Raw genomic sequence first — 16,230 nt, 5'->3', positions numbered from 1 at the left:
CTAATTCATCTCCCCTTTCACTGGACAAGACTGATTTGGCCTCCACTGGCTCCAGAGCAGGCATGCTGGCTACACTCCAAATACTCATTTCTGGAGGTATGACTTGAGCCCATTACCAAGCATTTTTATTCATCCCTCTGCTGCCTATCTGGCATCTTCTGTATGTGGGGACGTTTATCAACTCTGTGCTCCTTGGGTAGCCTTCTTCTGTGCCCAGTGACATGGGACAGCTCAGTCCCCAGCCTCAGTCAGCTGCCCTAGGCATGTTAGGCAGGTGGGCTGGTACTCACCTGTGCCTGAGGTTCCAGCCTCAGTTCACCTCCAGTAGGTCTAGGTTTCCTTTTCCATGAAGTATTCCAGCAACCAGAAAGTCAAGCATCTAAACAGGGCAGCTTGCACATGATTTTTGGAGGTACTGGAGGAGGAAGGAAGATATCTCCAAGATATGTATACATTGTCATTTCTGCCTCCAACCTTGAAATCTTTTTCTGTATCAGTTGGCTTTTGCTGTGTGTGTGGTGTAATAAATCACCTTAATACTTAGTGGCTTAAAACAATAATCTCTTATTCACCTGCAATCCTGTAAGTTGGTAATTTGGACTGAGCTCAGCTGGAACGGCTCTTCTCTGTCCCATTTACTGTCAGCCTGGCTCCCTCAGAGGTCCGCAGGCAGCTTGAGATCTGCGGCTTCTCTTCCACATCTGAAAGTTGACTGGCTATAGGCAAGAGTGGTAACTGGGCCATGTGCCAACATGTTCAGCAGACTAACTGGGGCTCATTCACATAGTGGTGGTTGCAAGGGTTCCAAGAGCAGCATGAGAGGTCAAACCCCAAAGCACAAGCATATTTCGAGTGTCTGTTTGCATGGCATTGCTATTGTCCTATGAGCCCAAGCAAGTCACATGGCCAATCCTGGAGTCACTGTGGGTGGAGACTATGTAAAAGCATGGGTACAGGGAGGAGAATTAGTGTGGCTGTTTTTTTGCAAACAATTTACTACACCCTCCCTATCCATTCAGCTATCATCATGAAAAATTCATATGAGCTTTTCTCTTGAATGGCAGCAGCTTCCAAAATTTGTGAGGCAAGGGAAGTTATAAAAAACCAGAATCTGCCAGGTGCAGTGGCTCACGCCTGTGATCCCAGCACTTTGGGAAGCTGAGGCGGTGGATCACTTGAGCTCAGGAGTTTGAGACCAGCCTGGTCAATATAGAGAGACTCTATCTGTACAAAAAATAAAAAATTTGGCCAGGCGTGGTGCCTCACGCTTGTAATCTCAGCACTTGGGAAGCTGAGGCAGGCAGATCTCTCGAGGTCAGGAGTTCAAGACCATCTGGGCCAACATAGAGAAATCCCGTCTCTACTAAAAATAAATTAAAAAAAAACATTAGCTGGGTGTGGTTGCAGGTGCCTGTAATCCCAACTACTTGGAAGGCTGAGGCAGGAGAATTGCTTGAACCCGGGAGGCGGAGGTTGCAGTGAGCAGAGATCGCATCACTGCACTCCAACCTGGGCGACAGAGCCAGACTCCATCTCAATAAATAAATAAACAAATAGATAAGCCAGGTGTGGTGTTGCACACCTGTAGTCCCAGCTACTTGGGAGGGTGAGGAGGGAGGATCGCTTGAGCCCAGGAGGTCGAGGCTACAGTGAGCCATAATCACGCCACTGCATTCCAAGCCTGGGCAACAGAGAGAGAGAGGGAGAGGGACAAAGAGAGAGAGAGAGAGATCCTGTCTCAAAAAAAAAAAAAAAAAAAAAAATAGCGAGGGGAGGGCAGAATGCTAACTCATCTCTCGCAGACCCTGCCAAGAGCTGGTCACTGCTTGATGACCATGTCACCTCCTTGCTCATCAGGGAAGCATTGCATCCTGCAGTGTAGGAGACACAGTGGGGCCAGTGGTTCAACAGGGATTAGATGCCAGTGCTCCCACAGCTCCTCTCCAGACCTCTGTGGCAGCTCTGGTGCTGCTGCGCTTCCATTACTGATTGGCACATCTGTCTTTCTTAGTGGATTGTGGGCTCCTTGAGGGCTGAACCATGGTTGTTTTTCATCTTGGAATCTCCAGCTCCCAACACAGTGCCAGGTACATTTGTAAGAACCTAGAGTTTGTGTGAATAAATTCATGAATTGCCCATGACTGAGCTCTGCTGCATTTCATCCAGAGACTTGGTAATCATGATAGAATTTGCTTAGACATTCCAAGGTTACTTGTAATTACTTTTGCTTTCTGAGTGTGATTGATTAGTTATAAGCATCAATATGTTGTGAATGCAAGTTGCTAAAATGCATTTGTAACACTTTACTTGTCCTGTCTTTCTCTAAGGCTACAGCAGCTAAAACACCAAAATCTCCTCCACTTGCTGAAAGTGAGGTAAGAAAGCTATTTTTTTTTTCATTTCCTTCTGTAACATTTTCTGTAAAAAATAGTGCATGACAATCCCCTTTGGGAATTCTGATAATGATTTTAAGCCAGCCATGCAGCAGTGCAGTGGCTTCTCCAGGGTGTGGAGCAGTACTGACCTCCAACTTGCTCCCGGCTGGACTCAGCCCACCTGAACAGGGAAGGTGCTTTCCAAGGGAGCCTAACAGAGGCCCCCTTCTTAGCCCTTTCTTGGAAGCAGAATGCTAATTGTCAGAGCCAAACACAAGGCCCTCCTGCCTTGGGGATGCGAGGCGTCCTGACTGTGAGAGACCCTGGGAAGGGAAATGGAATGGTCTCTCCCCTCCTGTCTTTTCCATTTTACAGTCAGGCATGCCAGAAACTTGGCACGCATCTGCTCTGCACTTCAATATGGACAAGTTTCAGATCTTTCCTATCAACATATCCCATTTAGCCCCAAATCAGAGAGTTTCCTGTGCTGTTTGTGATGACCTACCTCTTCCCTCCCATTCCCCAAGCGCACACCTTACTGTCTCTTTAAAGTGGCAACAGAGTGGATCTGAGATGGGTTGCTTCATGCGAAGGTGGTGAGGTGTAGAATTTATGAATCAGCTTGGGAGCAAAGCACAGAAACTCTCGATTTCCCCTGTGTCTGGGGCCATTACCTAGTCTCAGGTGAGGCCCAAAGCTGGGTATGGATTCACCTGGAGCCCCGGAGCTCTGCCCTGCTTCTCATTCCACTGATTGAATGTAGCTATATTCTTGTTCTTTTGAAAATAAATAAGACTCGGTCTGCAGCCTCAAAAGACTTAATGACTGAGAAGTGAAGCTCAATATGTTTTAAAAAGAGAAAGTTACAACATAGGTGACACGTGCTTTAAGAACCAAGTGAGGGAGTGGTCAACCACGTCTTCAGTTCAGATAACAATGGCTGGATAGAGTGATGAGATTTGCAGAGAGTCTTGAAGAAGAGGAAAGCACATGCCAGGCGAGGAAGGGCATTTCAAGCAGAGAGAGCAGCATGTGCCAAAACAGAGCCTGCAAAGAACGGGAAAAAGCTGGGGAGACTGAGAAGGTTGCATGGGGCTGGGATTGGTTGTCCAGTTGAGAAACTCTGACAATGCGGTCTGAAGGATCCTCTAGGCTGAGGAGTCATGTGATTACATTGTTTTCTGTCTGGCAGTACCAAGGAGCTTGAGCTGGAGGAAGCCTTGGGCACCCAGGAAACCAGAGAGAGGGTAGGGGGCATAAGTGTAGTGAGACCTCCAGGGTGTGTGCTGTGCAAGATAATCTGCTTCCCAGTGGGAAGAAAGTACAGTTGACCCTGAAGCAATGAGGGGGTTATGAACACTGACCGCCCCCACACCATGCAACACCATGCAATAGAAAATCCGTATACAACTTTTGACTCCCCCAAAACTAAACTACTAAAACTACTGTTGACCAAAAGCCTTATCGATAACATAAAGTCAATGAACAAATATCGTATACTTTTTTTTTTTTTTTTTTTTTTTGAGATGGAGTCTTGCTCTGCCACCCAGGCTGGAGTGCAGTGGCTGGCTCACAGCTCACTGCAAGCTCCGCCTCCCGGGTTCATGCCATTCTCCTGTCTCAGCCTCCCGAGTAGCTGGGACTACAGGCGCCCGCCTCGTCGCCCGGCTAGTTTTTTGTATTTGTTAGTAGAGACGGGGTTTCACCGTATTAGCCAGGATGGTCTCGATCTCCTGACCTCATGATCCACCCGTCTCGGCCTCCCAAAGTGCTGGGATTACAGGCTTGAGCCACCGCGCCCGGCTATAGTATACATTTTATATACTATATTCTGTATTCTTACAATAAAGAAAGCTAGAGAAAAGAAAATGTTATTAAGAAAATCATAAGGAAGAGAAATAGATTTACTATTCATTAAGTGGGAGTGGATCACCATGAAGGTCTTCATCCTTGTAGTCTTCACTTTGAGCAGGCTGAGGAGGAGGTAGAGGAGGGGTTGGTCTTGCTGTCGCAGGGGTGGCAGAGGTGGAAGAAGATGCAGGTGGAAGCAAACTCATGCAGTGCAAACCCTTGGTGTTCGAGGGTCAACTGGATTACAATTCCATTGTTACCAACTTTTTAAAGACAAATCAATGTTGGTGGCCTTACAGGTACCCAGGCCTCTCATAATGAGGAGGGGTTGATAGTGGCCCCCTCCTTTATTTCCTGGACCATCTTTGGCATATTCTCAAGCATGGCAGCTTTAGAATTGGTCGGTTGAGGCCGGGTGCAGAGGCTCATTCCTGTAATTCCAGCACTTTGGGAGGCCAGGGTGGGCGTGTCACCTGAGGTCGGGTGTTTGAGACCAGCCTGGACAACACGGTAAAGCCCCATCTCTACTAAACATACAAAAAATTAGCCAGACGTGGTGGTGTGCACCTGTAATCCCAACTACTTGTGAGGCTGAGGCACGAGAATCGCTTGAACCTGGGAGGTGGAGGTTGCAGTGAGCTGAGATCGTGCCACCGCACTCTAGCTTGGGTCACAGAGTGAGACTCTGTCTCAAAAAAAAAAAAAAAAAAAAAGAATTTCTTGGTTGGGTCAGGCATGGTGGCTCACACCTGTAATCCCAGCACTTTGGGAGGCCGAGGTGGGTGGATCACCTGTGGTCAGGAGTTCCAGACCAGCCTGGCCAACACGGTGAAACTCCGTCTCTACTAAAAATACAAAAATTACCCTGGTGTGGTGGCGGGCACCTGTAATCCCAGTTACTCAGGAGGCTGAGGCAGGAGAAATGCTTGAACCCAGGAGGTGGAGGTTACAGTGAGCTGAGATCACACCATTGCACTCCAGCCTGGGCAAGAAGAGAGAAACTCCATCTCAAGGAAAAAAAAAAAAAAAGAATTGCTTGGTTGAAGTAGTCTTAATGTATCATGTTATTTGGCTTTAATTAGACTGATCCTCACAAAATAGGCAAGTGGTTTTAAAAGACTTCTGCATAAAAAATGTGGGTTGAGACAGGTGTGGTGACTCACACCTGTAATACCAGTGCTTTAGAAGACCGAGTAGAGAGGATGACTTGAGGCTAGGGGCTTGAGAACATCCTCGGCAACACAGCAAGACCTCACCTCCAAACAAATTTTAGGCCAGGTGCGGTGGCTCATGTCTGTAATCCCAGCACTTTAGGAGGCCGAGACGGGCGGATCACGAGGTCAGGAGATCGAGACCATCCTGGCTAATACGGTGAAACCCCATCTCTACTAAAAAATACAAAAAAATTAGCCGGGTGTGGTACGGGTGCCTGTAGTCCCAGTTACTCAGGAGGCTGAGGCAGGAGAATGGCATGAACCCGGGAGGCGGAGCTTGCAGTGAGCTGAGATTGCGCCACTGCGCTCCAGCCTGGGCGACAGAGTGAGACTCTGTCTCATTAAAAAAAAACAAAAAAACAAAAATTTAAAAATTTAGGTGAGCATGCTGATGTATGCCTGCAATCCCAGCTACCTGAGAGGCTGAGGCAGGAGAATTGCTTGAGCCCAAGAGTTTGAGGCTGCAATGAGCTATGATTGCGCCCCTGCACTCCAGCCTGGGTGACAGAGTAAGACCCTGTCTCTTAAAAAGAAAAAAAAAAGTAAAAGAAACTGAGTTGAAGCTAACACAAATGAACAATGAGAAAATAAGACCGCTGATAATTTTCCTGCCCCTGGTACAGACTATTCAGCTACATCACGGGGTTGAAAGAAGACAAAGGTCTTCTTAGATATAATGACAAATCAGTCAAAACATTAAACATTAGCAAGGCTATGTAAATTCTGGTTTCACATATGATTTTGTTAATGATGAGCTAATCACTATGTGTACAGAGTGCCTTGAGAGAGCTGGCTAATGACACTACTAGGCCACCACATTTAAAAATAGTTCATCTTTCTCTCTTTATTTATTTGTGTATTATCATATTTTGGAAACAGAGTCTCACCCTGTTGCCCAGGCTGGAGTGCAGTGACGTGATCTCGGCTCACTGCAACCTCCGCCTCCTGGGTTCAAGTGATTCTCCTGTCTCAGACTCCCGAGTACCTGGGATTACAGGCGTGTGCCACCACGCCCGACCTATGTTTTTATTTATTTTTTTAATGAAAGTATAATTTACTATCAGTCAAACACACAAATTCTGTCAGCTTAATAAGTGTGTTGTTTTTGAGACAGGATCTTGCTCTGTCACCCAGACTGGAGTGCAGTGGTGCGATCTTGGCTCACTGCAGCCTCCACCCTGTGGGCTCAAGTGACCCTCCCACCTCAGTCTCCCAAGTAGCTGGGACTACAACCATGTGCCAGCCTGACCATTTTGTTTGTTTGTGGGTTTTTTTGTTTTTTTGTTTTTTTTGAGACAGAGTCTCACTCTGTTGTCCAGGCCGGAGTGCAATGGCATGATCTCGGCTCCTGCAACCTCCGCCTCCCGGGTTCAAGCGATTCTCCTGACTCAGCCTCCAGAACAGCTGGGATTACAGGCGCACGCCACCAGGCCTGGCTAATTTTTGTATTTTTAGTAGAGACGGGGTTTCACCATGTTGGTCAGGCTGGTCTCGAACTCCTGACCTCGTGATCCCCTGGTCTCAGCCTCCCAAACTGCTGGGATTACAGGTGTGAGCCACCACGCCCAGCTTTGTTTGTGTGTTTTTGAGATGGAGTCTCACTCTGTTGCCTGGGCTGGAGTGCAGTGGCAGCTGACTGCAACCTCCAGCTCCCACATTCAAGCAATTCTCCTGCCTCACCCTCCCGAGTAGCTGGGATTACAGGCGCCTACCACTATGCCCAGTAATTTTTTGTATTTTTGGTAGCGATGGGGTTTTACCATGTTGGCCAGGCTGGTCTCAAACTCCTGACCTCGTGATTCGCCTGCCTTGACCTCCCAAAGTGCTGGGATTACAGGCCTCAGCCACTGCACCCGGCCTATTTTTAAATTTTTTTTGGTAGAGACAGGGTCTTGCCATGTTGTCCAGGCTGGTCTTGGACTCCTGAGCTCAAGCAATCCACCTGCCTCAGCCTCCCAAAGTGCTTGGATTACAGATGTGAGCCACCATGCCTGGTTGTTTAAGAAGTTTTAACACATGTATACACCTATGTAACCATTGCCCAGTTCAAGATATAGAGCATTTCCATCACCCCCCAAAATCCCTTCACGCTCTTTTCCAGTCAATACTTCCCATTTCCTGTCCCGAGAGTATCACTATTCTGACTTCTATCGCCAGAGCTTTTCTGTTCTTGAACCTCATGTAAATATAATCATACATATGTACTCTCTTGTGCTTGGTTTTAATATTTTTATGTTGCTGCATATATCAAAAGGTTATTCCTATGTAATTTTTTTTTCATGAGGCATTTTATTTGTAAATATGTATAACATCTCTAGAAAAAAGTCCCAGGATTTTCCTTCCTGTGTATTTTCATCTTGCTTCTTCACGGTTTATGATGCCAGCTGAAATTGTCAGTACAATGAAACCAAACTGGCCGATGGAAGCAGATTATTCTGCCATTCCTCTAGATCTTTGAGTTGCACATCAAATCTGGGGCTGATCATGCCACACTTGTTTAGACTGCCTGTGAGGTTCACAACAATTTTCCCAGCTCTGTGATCATCAATGATTTCAAATTTGCCCATATAATCATGCTTCATCATCACAGTGAGAAACCAGACGATGACTTTGGAGCATGGCCTAAGAACCTGGTGTTTGTCTCTTTTCGGCATTGTTGATGCTCTTGAGAGCATCAGCCAGGACATTCTTGTGCACCACTGTGGTGGCATGGAAAGATGGCAAAAACAGCCCTATGTGATTTTTTAAGTAGGAAATCCTAGAATACCCACAAAAACCTATTAGAACTAATGAATAAGTTCAGCAAGGTTATAGGATACAAGATTAATATACAAAAATCAATTGTAGGCAGGCAATTGAATAAGAGGAAAGAGAACTCACATTTCCTGATTTCAAAACTTATAAAGCAGGCTGGGCGTGGTGGCTCACACTTGTAATCCTAGCACTTTGGGAGGCCGAGGCAGGTGATCACCTGAGGTCAGGAGTTCGTGACCAGCCTTGTCAACATGGTGAAATCCCATCTCTACTAAAAATACAAAAAATTAGCCAGGCGTGGTGGTGGGTGCCTGTAATCCCAGCTACTTGGGGGGCTGAGGCAGGAGAATCACTTGAACCTGGGAGGCAGAGGTTGCGGTGAGCTGAGATCACGCCATTGCACTCCAGCCTGGGCAACGAGAGCAAAACTCCATCTCAAAACAAAACAAAACAAAACAAAACAACAACAACAAAAACTTATAAAGCTACAGTAATCAAGACAGTGTGATACTAGCATTAGGATAATTATATAGCTGCATGGACTGAAATTGAGAGTTCAGAAATAAACCCTTACATTTATGGTATAATAATTTTTGACAAAGATGTGAAAACAATTCAATGGGGAAAGAAAAGCTTTTTCAACAGATGGTGCTAAGACTCTGTCTCTACAAAAAAGTAATTTTAAAATTTGCTGAGAGTGGTGGCATGCATCTGTGGTCCCAGATACTTGGGAGGCTGAGGTGGGAGGATCACTTGGGCCCTGGAAGATCAAGGCTGCAGTGAGCTGTGATTGATCTACTCCAGCCTGGGCAAAAGGATGGGACCCTGTCTCCAAAAAAAAAAAAAAAAAAAAAAGGTTTGTAGGTTTGATTTGTTTGCTTTGTTTGTTTGTTCTGAGATACTTTTATAGGTAGAATTCTTAGGGTTTGGTAACAGGTTAGATGTGGAGCCCATGGGAGTGGAAGGAGGTCAAGGATGATGACAGATTTTCAGCAGAGGTGATGAGGGGATAGTTCTACCTGGAACATTCTTTTCCTAGACACTGGCATAGTGTCCCTCATGTTATTCTGGTTTCTGCTCAAATGCCACATCTTCAGAGGGCCTTCCCTGTCCATCCTGTCTAAAATGAAATCCCTACCCTTTATTTGTTCAACCTCTGTATCAGTTAGGATTAGATTTGGCTGGCAGTAACAGAAAATTCCAAAACAGCATTTGGATAAATACATTGGAATTTTGTTTTTCTCTCAAATTTTAGAAATATGGAGGTAATTGGGGGGGGGGATGTGCTGATATGGGGCAGCTTGGTGACAAGGATGCAGGTTCTATTCCATTTTGTTGCTTTGTTTTGTATGGGCATCATTCCCAAAGTTATCTCTTTTTTTTCCGAAAGTTATCTCTCTTTTTTTTTTAATTAGAATAACACACATGTATTATCTACAATTTCTATGACCACCCAGCCAGTGCACTTTGCCCACTGCCTAGACAGAGCTGATTTATCAAGATAGAGAATTGCAATAGAGAAAGAGTAACTCATGCAGAGCTGGCTGTGTGGGAGACCAGAGTTTTATTATTATTCAAATCAGTTTCCCCAGGACTACTTCTCTATTGCAATTAAATCCATGCACCATGGGTCAGCAGTGCCCGGCCTGTAGAGACAGTAGCAGAGTCAACCTCCAGTCCAAGAGAAGTAGGCCACCGCTTGGACTGGCCTCTGGATCCGTCACCAGAGGGAGGTTACCGAACCAGGATTATTACCCTTATGGCAGGTAGTCATAAGGACAAGCTCCCAAACTTGTAACCGCCCAACAGGTTCACCTTGCCCACTGCCTAGACAGAGCAGATTTATCAACAGGGGAATTACAATAAAGAAGGAGTAATTCACTCAGCGTCACCTTTGTGGGAGACTGGGGTTTTACTATTACTCAAATCAGTTTCCTCCAGCATTTGGGGATTGAAGTTTTTTTTTTTTTTTTGAGGCGGAGTCTCGCTCTGTCGCCCGGACTGGAGTGCAGTGGCCAGATCTCAGCTCACTGCAAGCTCCGCCTCCCGGGTTTACGCCATTCTCCTGCCTCAGCCTCCGGAGTAGCTGGGACTACAGGCGCCCGCCACCTCGCCCAGCTAGTTTTTTTTGTATTTTTAGTAGAGACGGGGTTTCACCGTGTTAGCCAGGATGGTCTCGATCTCCTGACCTCGTGATCCGCCCGTCTCGGCCTCCCAAAGTGCTGGGATTACAGGCTTGAGCCACCGCGCCCGGCCCAGGGATTGAAGTTTTAAGGATAATTTGGTGGGTCGGAAGCAGCTAGTGAGTCAGGAGTGCTGATTGGTTGGGTCAGAGATGAAATCATAGGGAGTTGAAGCTGTCTTGCACTGAGTCAGTTTCTGGCTGGGGGCCACAAGATCAGATAATCCAGTTTATCAATCTGGGGGGTGCCAGCTGATCCATCAAGTGCAGGGTCTGCAAAATATCTCAAGCACTATCTTAGGCTTTACAGTAGTGATGTAATCCCCAAGAGCAATTTGGGAGGGTCAGAATCTTGTAGCCTCCAGCTGTATGACTCCTAAACCATAATTTCTAATCTTTTGGCTAATTTGTTAGTCCTTCAAAGGCAGTCTGGTCTCCAGACAAGAAGAGGGTTTGTTTTGGAAAAGGGCTATCATCTTTGTTTTATTTTTATTATTTATTTATTTATCTTCGGGACAGAGTCTTGCTGTAGTGCCCAGAATGGAGAGCAGTGGCCCTATCTCGGCTCACTGCAACCTCTGCCTCCGGGATTTAAGCGATTCTCCTGCCTCAGCCTCCCAAGTAGCTGGGATTACAGGTGCCCACCACCATGCCCAGCTAATTTTTGTATTTTTAGTAGAAACGGGGTTTCACCATGTTGGCCAAGCTGGTCTTGAACTCCTGACCTCAAGTGATCCACCCGCCTTGGCCTCCCAAAGTGCTAGGATTACAGGTGTGAGCCACGGCACTCAGCCTCATCTTTGTTTTAAACTATAAACTAAGTTCCTCCCAAAGTTAGTTCAGCCTATGCCCAGGAATGAACAAGGACAGCTTGGAGGGTAAAAGCAAGATGGAGTTGGTTGGGTTAGATCTTTCACTGTCTCAGTAATATTTTGCAATGGGGGTTTCATGTTTGTGGGTCAGGAGCTGGGACAAGCTGAGCTAGGTGTCCTGCCTTGAGTCATGCTTCCCTGCTTATGTGGTTGTTTGCGGCGTTGGGTTCCTTGTAGCTGTAGGATTCACATCTTGCTTCTTCTAAGAGGCCCGGAGGCTAGAAGTCCAAAGTCAAGGTGTTGGCAGGCTCATGCTCCCTCTGAATCTTAGAGAAGAAGACTCTCTCTTGCTGGACGTGGTGGCTCACGCCTGTAATCCTAGCACTTTGGGAGGCCGAGGCGGGCGGATCATGAGGTCAGGAGATCGAGACCATCCTGCTAACATGGTGAAACTTTGTCTCTACTAAAAAATAGAAAACATTAGCCGGGCGTGTGGCAGGCGCCTGTAGTCCCAGCTACTCAGGAGGCTGAGGCAGGAGAATGGCGTGAACCTGGGAGGCAGAGCTTGCAGTGAGCCAAGATCATGCCACTGCACTCCAGCCTGGGCAACAGAGACTCCATCTAAAAAAAAAAAGGAAACAAAAAAAAAAAAAAAAAAAAAAAAAAAACACCCTCCCTTGCCTCTTCCAGCTTCCAGTGGCTCCAAGCGTTCCTTGGCTTGTGGCAGCATCACTCCCATCCCTGCCTGCATCTTCGTGTGGTCATCTTCTCTCTCTGTGTGTCCCTTCACATGACGTTCTCCCTGTGTGTCCCAAGGTTATCTCATAATCCAAGATGATTGCGGGATCTCCAGCGATCCAGCCACTCTGCCTGTCCTCCAGTCAGCAGGAAGGAGGAATGGCAAAGAAGCAGGAAAGCCACAGAATAGCCCTGTCTCTTAAGGGAGGCTCCCAGAAGCTACTGAGACACTCTCACTTTCATCTCGACCAGAGCTTGGTCACATGCCTGCATCTGACTGTAGGGGAGGCTGGAAATGGAATCTTTATTCTGGGGGGCCTGAATTCACCTAAAAATTGGAGCATGGGTTAGTTTATTAGGACAAAGGGGAAATGGATATTGTGGGATATAGCTGTGTCAGCTGCGCCTGCTTTTTCTCCTAGTGCCTGGCCTAATGTATATTTAATTAGCCATGTTTACCATCTGTCTCTCCCAATCAGAATGTGGGCTGTGTAAAACCAAAGAAGCAAACTGAGGGACAAGTTAAAAAAAAAAAGAAAAAGAAGCCTGGGTGCGGTGGCTCATGCCTCTAATCCCCACACTTTGGAAGGCTGAGGTGGGCGAATCACCTGAAGTCAGGAGTTCGAGACCAGCCTGGCCAACGTGGTGAAACCTTGTCTCTATTAAAAATACAAAAAACTAGCCAGGTGTGGTGGCACGCACTGTAATCCCAGCTCCTCGGGAGGTTGAGGGAGGAGAATCGTTTGAACCTGGGAGGCAGAGGTTGCAGTGAGCCGAGATGATGCCACTGCACTCCAGCCTGGATGACAGAGTGAGACTCTGTCTCAAAAAAAAAAAAAAAAAGAAAAGAAAGAAAAAAGAAAAAGAAAATGACTGAGGCGAGTCTCCATCAATTTAGAGTTAGTTTTGCCAAGGATGAGAATGTGCCCAGAAAAAAAAGACATAAGCCACAGTAGGATCTATGACCCACACTTTTTCTGAAGAGGGTTTGATGACTTCAATATTTAAAGAGGAAAGGGTGAACAGTGCGGGCAAGAGGAAAGAGAAAAAAGGGAAGGGTAGATAAAAGAGGCAAGGGGTTGCATTCCTTTGAGACTTTGATTAGCTTAGTGTTCCCTGAACCCACAGTTTACATGTGAAATGAGGAGGGTGGAGGAACAGTCAGCTATGCATTCATACTCAGTGAATGTGCATTTTTACATAAGTAAAGTAAGCATAGAATAAAGGAAGCAGTCAAATATGCATTTGTCTCAGGTGAGGGAAGGGATGACTTCTAGTCCAGTCCTTGTCCTGTACCTGTAATGATAAGCTGTCAATGTACATTGTTTGGGTGAAATTCAACAGAATTCTTTTTTAGGGTAAAGGAATTTCCTTGTGAGCAAATTGTGAGGGAAGCTCCCTGGGAAGGTATGTGGCCTACCTTTGCAGCTGCCTATGTAGGGCCAAAATAGGAGGTGTTTTGGGTGACTCAGTTCCCAAGCTAAACACTTCCCTTTGGCATAGGGAGTTTGTTGGATTTTTGTCTTATTCACCACATTTCCAGTGACTAGGAAAGTGCAGAGCAGATTAGGTGTTTCACAAATATGTGTTGAGCGAATAAATGACAAGGAGGGGAATTAAGAAGAGTAAGTTTAAGGAGAACATGATTGCATTGGAAGATACTGAGTTTTGGGTGCCCGTGCGACATATAAGACTTGATTCTCATAGGCAGCTGGAAATATAATCACGAGCTTGGGAGGGAGATGTGGCTGAAGCCCTCGACAAGAGTGATTCTTTGGGAAGGGCACCGCGAGACAGACCTACAGAAAACAGCGAGAGAGGAGACATACTCAGCCCGCTCAGTGGAATCAACCCAAGCCAGAAGTCTCCACCTCCACCTCCCGGAGGAGGGCAACTTCTTCCATAACCCACTGATAGCCCCTCTGGCCTTGCAGATCTGCCTCTCTGATTGGTTTGAGAATTCCCCTTATAAAGGGACTCTGCAGAGCCCAGGTCCACTTGCCATGCTTTAGAAATCTAACCACTTGCCATGCTTTAGTAATCTAACCAAACCACGACTCAGTTCCTTGGTGCAGGTTCTTGGACCCCTTCACTGGACCTGAGTGAAATAAGAGAAATAGGGACAATATGGTAAAATAAATATTGCATTTTGTCGGAATGACAAGGTGGGCTGGAGACACACTGCCTTGGCTTGGATTCCAGCTTTTCCATTCAGTTGCTGTATGACCTTGGGAAAGTCACTTAATCACTCCGTGATTGAGTTTCCTCATCTATAAAATGGGGATATTACTAGTATCCACCTTATTGGGTTGTTTTAAGGGTCAATCAGTCAATAAATAAGTAAATAATTTAGAACAATGGCATATAGTAAGTTCTACCTAAGTGCTTGCTAATACTATAAAGCCAAATGTATTTAGCTTATAAAGCAACCATTATTTTTACTTCTCTGTTTTAAGATATCTTTTCTTTCAGGAAAGCAGTCCCCTATCTTTGTGGCACTAGGCACTGGTTTCATGGAAGACAATTTTTCCACAGACCCATGTGTGTCGGGGGATAATTTCGGGGTGAAACTGTTCCACCTCAGATCATTAGGCACTAGATTTTCATAAAAAGTGCACAATCTAGATCCTTTGCATGCGCATTTCACAATAGGGTTTGTACTCCTACAAGAATCTAATGGCGCTGCTGATCTGACAGGAGACAGCTGAGGTGGTAATGTTTGCTCACCTGCTGCTCACCTCCTGCTGTGTAGCCCAGCTCCTAACAGGCCACAGACCAGTTGGGGACCCTACTTTAGGAAATTATGATTACGGGAGATGAAAATCATACACCTAAAAAAGATACTGATCTGGCATGGTGGCTCATGACTGCTAATTTTAGCACTTTGGAAGGCCAAGTCAGGAGGATTGCTTGAGCCCGGGAGTTCGAGATTGCAGTGAGCTATGATCATACCACTGCACTCTAGCCTAGGTGACAGCAAGACTCTGCCTCGTTTTTTTTTTTTTTTTTTTTTTTTTTAGATGGAGTGTCACTCTGTCGCCCAGGCTGGAACACAGTGGTGCGATCTCGGCTCACTGCAAGCTCTGCCTCCCAGGTTCACGTCATTCTTCTGCCTCAGCCTCCCAAGTAGCTGGGACTATAGGCGCCTGCCACCACGCCCAGCTAATTTTTTGTAATTTTAGTAGAGACTGGGTCTCACTGTGTTAGCCAGGGTGGTCTCGATCTCCTGACGTCGTGATCTGCCTGCCTCGGCCTCCCAAAGTGCAGGGATTACATGAATGAGTTACCGCGCCCAGCCAACTCTGTCTCTTTAAAAAAAAAAAAAAAAAAGGCTGGGCATGGTGGCTCACGCCTGTAATCCCAACACTTTGGGAGGCCAAGGTGGGTGGATCATGAGGTCGGGAGATCAAGACCATCCTGGCTAACATGGTGAGACCCTGTCTCTAATAAAAATACAAAAAATTAGCCAGGTGTGGTGGGGCACACCTGTAGTCCCACCTACTTGGGAGGCTGAGGCAGGAGAATTGATTGAACCTGGGAGGTGGAGGTTGCAGTGAGCTGAGATTGTATCATTGAACTCCAGCCTGGGTGACAGAGCGAGACTCCATCTCAAGAAAAAACAACAACAACAACAAAAAACTGGCCGGGCCCGGTGGCTCACGCCTGTAATCCCAGCACTTTGGGAGGCGAAGGCAGGCAGATCACTCGAGGTCAGGAGTTCAAGAACAGCCTGGCCAACATGGCGAAACTCCCTCTCTACTAAAAACATGAAAATTAGCTGGGTGTGGTGATGGATGCCTCTAATCCCAGCTGTTTGGGAGGCTGAGGCATGAGAATCACTTCATCCCATCAGGCGGAGGTTGCAGTGAGCCGAGATTGTGCCACTGAACTCCAACCTGGGTGACAAAGCCAGACTTTGTCTCAAAAAAAAAAAAAAAAAAAAAAAAAAAAAATCCTTTCTAAGCAACGTAAAAACTCAGAACCTAATTTTTGTTTATATGTTTAATTTGCTGACCCATGTCACCTCAGAGCCTAGGAACCCTGGCTCGATGTTGACATGGACTCTGTGTGAGCATTTTCCAGTATATCTTGGTGCTGTTGATTAAGAGTCAGTCTGGGCCGGGCGCGGTGGCTCAAGCCTGTAATCCCAGCACTTTGGGAGGCCGAGACGGGCGAATCACGAGGTCAGGAGATCGAGACCATCCTGGCTAACACGGTGAAACCCCGTCTCTACTAAAAATACAAAAACTAGCTGGGCGAGGTGGCGGGCGCCTGTAGTCCCAGCTACTCGGGAGGCTGAGGCA

At 46.5% G+C, this 16,230-nt stretch overlaps 1 long non-coding RNA gene and 1 pseudogene across 1 annotated transcript in view; one reads left to right on the top strand and one right to left on the bottom strand.

Moving 5' to 3' along the window:
• LOC104661962 overlaps positions 1–2,375 on the top strand; it is a 28,657-nt gene extending 26,282 nt beyond the window's left edge. Inside the window, exon 4 of the long non-coding RNA XR_747912.1 lies at positions 2,328–2,375. This is a non-coding gene — a long non-coding RNA (uncharacterized LOC104661962). The remainder of the gene's footprint in view (positions 1–2,327) is intronic.
• Positions 2,376–7,729: 5,354 nt separating this feature from the next.
• On the bottom strand, positions 7,730–15,945 carry LOC104661992 (annotated as a pseudogene).
• Between the last annotated feature and the right edge of the window lie 285 nt (positions 15,946–16,230).

Source organism: Rhinopithecus roxellana, chromosome 11 (genome assembly GCF_007565055.1).
Source record: "Rhinopithecus roxellana isolate Shanxi Qingling chromosome 11, ASM756505v1, whole genome shotgun sequence".
NCBI lineage: Eukaryota > Metazoa > Chordata > Mammalia > Primates > Cercopithecidae > Rhinopithecus > Rhinopithecus roxellana.
Note: the sequence above shows the minus strand (reverse complement) of the source record. Positions and strands in the feature narration are given on the sequence as shown.